This window comes from Canis aureus, chromosome X, assembly GCF_053574225.1.
Source record: "Canis aureus isolate CA01 chromosome X, VMU_Caureus_v.1.0, whole genome shotgun sequence".
In the NCBI taxonomy this organism is placed as follows: Eukaryota; Metazoa; Chordata; class Mammalia; order Carnivora; family Canidae; genus Canis; species Canis aureus.
In genome coordinates, this window is record NC_135649.1 from 80,755,849 (window position 1) to 80,762,592 (window position 6,744).

At 36.0% G+C, this 6,744-nt stretch overlaps 1 pseudogene; it reads left to right on the plus strand.

Moving 5' to 3' along the window:
* The first annotated feature begins 4,389 nt into the window (after positions 1-4,389).
* Positions 4,390-4,490, plus strand: LOC144309294 (U6 spliceosomal RNA; annotated as a pseudogene).
* The last annotated feature ends 2,254 nt before the right edge of the window (positions 4,491-6,744 follow it).

Below are 6,744 nucleotides of genomic sequence, written 5' to 3' on the forward strand. Positions count from 1 at the left end.
CAATTTGGTCAAGACTCCAGTATTGCTGGTGTCATCAGCACACATCTCAAGGTTGGTGGTAGAAGATTGTAGAGACTTATTTAAATCACCTTTTTGCAATGCTGTAGTATTGGCTATAGGCCTACTTACAGCTTACAGGAGGATCTCAAGGAATTTAGGAATTCTCTATGGCAGTGTTAAGGGTAAACAGCCAAAGACTTGGCTTAGAGTGCTTTCCAAAGCCCAGGACTGATATATTGCTGGTATGCACTGTGATTAAAATTCTGTGGTTAAAATATTGACATACCTCTGTACTGGTTTGTAAATAGCCACTACCCCCAAGCCTCTCAAGTATAGCTTTGGTCCTGGCTACTCCAGCCTCCCTTTCAAGGCTACCACACCTCCTTATGATCCAGCAACTATGGGGAAATATCTGAAATTCAGGGAATATCCCAGACCCAGCTCCTGCTGTGACCAAAGATGGTTAAATATTTTTTAATATTACCCCTAATTAAATCTCAAGTCTTTTGTTTGGGAGAGGGGAAATGAGACCTGCAGTCAAGCACTTCAAGGGTGAGAAGCCAAATTTGGAATAATTTTAGTGTTCCATATGTAAAGAAGAAAGAGCAATTTAGGTCAGGAAGAGGAGTCAGTGAAAGGCTGGGTTCTAATTCTCAACATCATAATCTGAGTTAGACTCTTAAACTTTTTGTAACAAAGTAGATTTAGTGTTATAAAGAGTAATAATATATTCCAAGAGCTCCCGATGAAGGACAGGAAAGATTTTCTTTAAATACATAAAGTTGAGATTTGACAGGAAAGATTTTCTTTAAATACATAAAGTTGAGATTTGTTAATTACTGTTATTGTTCCTCTGACAGTTCTTAGTACAGTAGATTACATTATTTTTGTCATAAGGCAGTGATCCTCCTTGAAATATCTGTCACATTTGATAATGTCAGTTAACATTTACTGAACACTTACTCAACCTAACACTATTCTAAGCACTTTACATGTAGTCTTATTTATCTTATTTATTTTAATTTCTTTTTTAAGCTTTTATTTTAATTTCAATTAGTGTTATATTGGTTTCCAGTGTACAATATAGTGATTCAACAATTCCATACAACACCCGGTGCTCACCACAAGTGCACTCCTTAGTTCCCATCAAATATATTCCCCCCACCCATCTCCCCTCAGGTAATCATCTGTTTGCTCTCTATAATTAAGAGTCTGTTTCTTGATCTCTCTCTCTTTCCTTTGCTCATTTTGTTTTTCTTGAATTCCACATATGAGTGAAATCAAATGGTGTGTGTATTTCTCTGACTGACTTATTTCACTTAGCATAGTACTCTCTAGCTCCATCCATGTTGATGCAAATGGCAAGATTTCATTTTTTTATGGCTGAATAATATTCCATTGTATATATACCACTTCTTCTTTATCTGTTCATCAAACAATGGATGCTTGAGCTGCTTGCATATTTTGGCTGTTGTAAATAATGCTGCAATAAACATAGGGGTGCACATGATCCTTTGAATTAGTGTTTCCTTATTCTTTGGGTAAATACCCAGCAGTGTGATTACTGGATTCTAGGGAGTTCTATTTTTAACGTTTTGAGGAAACTCCATACTCTTTTCCACAGTGATTGCGCCAAGTTTGCATTCCCGCTCACAGTGCAAGAGGATTCCTTTTTCTCCACATCCTTGCCAACATCTGTTGTCTCTTGTGTTGTTGATTTTAGCCATTGTGACAGGTGTGAGGTGATATCTTATTGTACTTTTGACTTGCATTTCCCTGATGATAAGTGATGATGAGCATCTTTTCATGTTTATGTTGGCCATTTGTACGTCTTCTTTGGAGAAATGCAACTCTGTTCATGTCTTCTGCCCATTTTTAAGTGGATTATTTGTTTTTTGGGTATTGAGTTTTATAAGTTTTTTAAAAAGATTTTATTTATTTATTCATGAGAGACACAGAGAGAGAGGCAGAGACATAGGCAGAGGGAGAAGCAGGCTCCACTCAGGGAGCCTGATGCAGGACCTGATCCCAGGACTCTGGGATCACACCCCAAGCCAAAGGCGGATGCTCAAGCGCTGAGCTACCCAGGCTTCCCAGTTCTTTGTATATTTTGGGTACTAACCCTTTATTGGATATGTCATTTGCAAAATGAGATCTTTTCCCCTAAGGTCAGGAACAAGACAATTGTGTCCAGCCACCATTTTTGTCAACATAGTACTGAAAGTATTTATTTTAAAATTTTTTTTAAATAATTTTTATTCAAGTATAGTTAAAATACAGTGTTATATTAATTTCAGGTATACAATACAATTCTACAATTTTACACACTTTTCAGTGCTTATCAAGATAAGTGCAATCTTAACCCCCTTTATATATTTCACCTATTCCCTCCCCTCCCCCCACTGACCTACTCTTGGGCAACCACCTTTTTGTTCAGTATTTAATAGTCTGGTTTTTGGTTTGTCTTTTCTCCCCCACTGTTTGTTTGTTTCTTAAATTCCATATATGTTTGAAATCATATGGTATTTGTATTTCTCTGACTGACTTAATCCTCTTTGCACTATATCCTCTAGGTCCATCCATGTTGTTGCAAATGGCAAGATCTCATTCTTCTTTATGGCTGAATAATATTTCATTACATACATATTTCACATCTTTATTCATTCATCTGTGTTATTGTAAATAATGCTACAATAAACATAAGGATGCATATATCTTTTCAAATTAATGGTTTTTTTTTCTTTGGATAAATATTCAGTAGTGGAATTACTGGATTATATGGTAACTTTTTAATGTTTTTAAGGAATCTCCATACTGTTTTTCAGTGTCTGTATCAGCCTGCATTCCCACCAACAGTGCATGAGTGTTCTTTTTTCTCCACATCCTTACCAATGCACATGATTTCTTGTGTTTCTGATTTCAGTCACTCTGCAGGTGTAAAGTTTAACTTGCATTTCCCTGGTGATGAGTGATGTTGAACGTCTTTTCGTGTGTGTTAACCATCTGTATGTCCTCTTTGGAAAAATGCCTATTCAGGTTCTCTGCCCATTTTTTAATTGGACTATTTGTTGTTTTGTTCTTATTTTTGTTTTTGTTTTGTTGTTGAGTTGCATAAGATCTTTATATATTTGGGATATTAACCCCTTGTCAGACCTATCATTTGCAAATATCTTCTTCCAGACAGTAGGTTGCTTATTTGTTTTGTTGATGGTTTCCTTTGCTGTGCAAAAGCTTTTATTTTGATGTAAACCCAATAGTTTAATTTTGATTTAATTTCCCTTGCCTCAAGAGACATATCTAGAAATATGTTTCTACAGCTGTTGTCAAAGAAATTACTGCCTATGTTTTCTTCTTCTGTCTTATGGTTTCAGGTCTCACATTTAGGTGTAGAGTCTAATTTAATATAACTACTCAGGCAGATATCACTATCATCACTATTTAATGTTGAAGAAACTGAAACCTAGAGGTTATTTAACTTGCCCAAGCCACTTGGCTGGTAAGTGGCTGAGCACGGTTTTGAACTGAGGCAGACTGACTTCAGAGACCACATGTATACTCACTATGCTATGTTGATATGGTTAACCAAGCCCTAATACTTATTAAAAACCTGCTATATGCCAGGAAACTTTCATATAAATTACCTCATTTAGTCATCCAACATTTACCTTAAGGCAGGCATCATCGCCCTCATTTTATATCAAGTGAATTGAAGCTCAGAGATGAAGCTACTCACCCAAGGTCACCCAGTCAACGACTATCAGAATTAAAGTTGCAATCCAAGACTTACACCAAAGGCTATTCTCCCTTGCTTTGTGTTCTTTTCCATCTCCCACATAATTTTCTTTCTTTTAGTACCTTTATTCTTTCCAATTTTATGCTCTCATGTTCTCTCTCTTCAACTTTCCAGATTGATAATTCTCATCTTAGGACCCCTGGTAACATTCAGTCTTTAACATTGACTCTCTAACCAGTCTATAACCTTCTCCTTATTAAAATATCCCCCAGATTTGTGTCCATTGATCTTTGCCTACACCAGTCTTAGCCACAATGGTTGCAAAACGATGATTTTTACAACTCTAGTACTGCCATCTTCCAAATATTGCACACCTGAAATCACAAAGCTTGCCCTTTACCTGCTTTCTGAGCCAGCCAAGCAAACTTACTTAATAATCCCTGTATTTGTTACAGTGCTTTGGGATGTGACTATAGATATCTTACTAATTGTCACTTAGACAATAAAGAGATTTCATGATCTCACATAACAAGAAGTATGGAAGCAAGTCAGTTCCAAAGCTGCTTAATTCAGCACTTCAATGATATCATCAAAGATCACCCAGCTCTCTCCATCTTTATGCTCTACCATCCTAGGTGTCTAACAATGTTTCCTTTTTCTTCAACAGCACATATTCCTTAAAATTGAAATGAAATAGAGAAGATTACCATGGCCTCTGTATAAAAATAATTGAATTCATGAAGTATGCCATTCTTTTTCTCAAATAACTCCTTTTTAATTGTGCTGTCCCTGATAACTCTATTAAACTCACCTCTAGCATTCCCTTTCTTCTTTCCCTGCTTTATTTTTTTCTATCACTTGTCACCATAAGGTATATCATATATTTTATTTATTTGCTTCCTCTTTTCCATGTTAGAATGTAAACTCCATGAAGGCAGAGACTTTAATCCTTTTTGTTTACTCTTGTATCCCCAGTACCTAGAACATTGCCTGGCACATAGAATGCACTCCATAAATATTTATTGAATTGATGAATGGCCAGCCACAAGATGACTGCTACATCACTAAAGATCACATGCTCAAACAATGACATTCTAGGTAGCAAAAAAAAAGAGGCATGAGACAAAGAGGCTGTTTTCTTCCAAGGCCTGCAGCTTTTACCAAAAAGTATGATCTTTTCAGAAATACCACAATAGATTTTCCCTAAGGTCTCACTAACCAGAGTGGGTCACATGCTCACCAATAGGCCTCACTAGGTAAATGGGAATGGGATTGCCATGATTAGCCTAAACCAATAATGATTCATCTCCCAGGGCTGGGCAGAGAACAACTCTGAGTTCTTTCTTTAGCATAAAGAGAGAGAATGTGGGGCTGTCATGTGAACCACCTACAATGTTTGCCATGGTAGCTAAACATAACCTTGAGAACATCTTCTAACCCCTGTTATCTCATTTCATCTCATTTCCTCATGGCTAGAACAGCACTTGCCCATCTGGCCAGTTTCCATAGTGCTTTCTGTCATTCAACTCAATCTGTTGCCCAGATCTTCAACTCTGATATCATTTCCTACTAAAAGAAGTCAGAGCTCTTTGGGGAAAATGGTTGATTCTAGTTGGAGCAGTGTAGGTACAAAATGAGCCTGGAACATCTTATTATTCCAGAAAGTAAGGAAATGCTCAAGAAGAATGATAGAACATATCAGAGGAACACAGGACCCAGATTGAGGGGGTTCCCACTGTCCAAATATAGAACAATTTAAGCACCAATATAATTAAGGACAGTAATGAATTATAAACCATTCATGAAAAATAGGAATCCATGAGCTAATAGTAATAACAGATAAATAAAGGTGGCGAAGGGAGAGCTCATGCTTATAGTAGAAATGAGGACTCACTGGTTTATGTGGAGAAAGTACTAGAGTGGGAAAAATCATTTTGCAATTATCATGGTAAAGATTTGTTCAGGTAGGGATCCATGCATACTAAATCTAGGGACATTTTAATGAGAAGTGGGTTATTTTCAGGCTCTTAATATTTCTTCCCACAGATTTTAAGAGATAAAATAGTAACTGTACAGTGAAAGTATTGGGCAACATCTTGATTGGGTGATCAAAATTAATATGACCAATGAAGGGGAAGATGGATATTATCTACCTTCATATGTGATTCCCTAAGAAGGACATAGTATAATCTACATGGTATTCCAGCCTGGAATATATATGCTGAATCTAACAATGAGGGAAAATCAGGCAAATACAGTGAGATACATTATACTTTTTAAAATACTTTTTTAAAAACATAAATGGAGATGATTGTATTCTTCAAAAATGCCAATGTCATAAAATACAAAGAAATGCTGTGGAAATGTTCTAGATCAAAAGAGAGTAAAAATACATGACAACTAAATTCAATACCTGATCCTAGACTGGATTCTGTACTGGCAGAAACAAACATGCTAAAAAGGACAGTCAATTGCCACAGTTGGAATATGGACTATTCCATCCATAGGATATGGAAAGTAGATGATATTAAAGTATCATATCAATGTTAAATTTAATGATGTTGATAACTGTACTGTGGTAATATAAGAGAATACTGAAGTATTTATGAGGAAAGGGGCCATGATATATGCATTTTCTCAAATGGTTTAGGGAAAAGAAACTATGATACATGTACAGTTGACACTTGAACAGCACAGGGCTAGGAGCAACAACTTTCAACCCTCTGCACAGTCAAAAGTCTGAGTATAACTTTTGAGTCCCCCAAAACTTAATTACTAATAGTCTATTGACTGGAAGCATTACTGATAACATAGTTAATGAACTTCTATTTTATGTTATATGTATTACATAATGTATTCTTAGAATAAAGTGAGCTAGTGAAAAGAAAATATTATTAAGAAAATAATAAGGAAGAGAGAATACATTTACAGTACTAGACTGTACTTATCAAAAAAATCCACATGTAAGTGGGCCTATGCAGTTCAAACCCAGGTTGTTCAACGGTCAACTG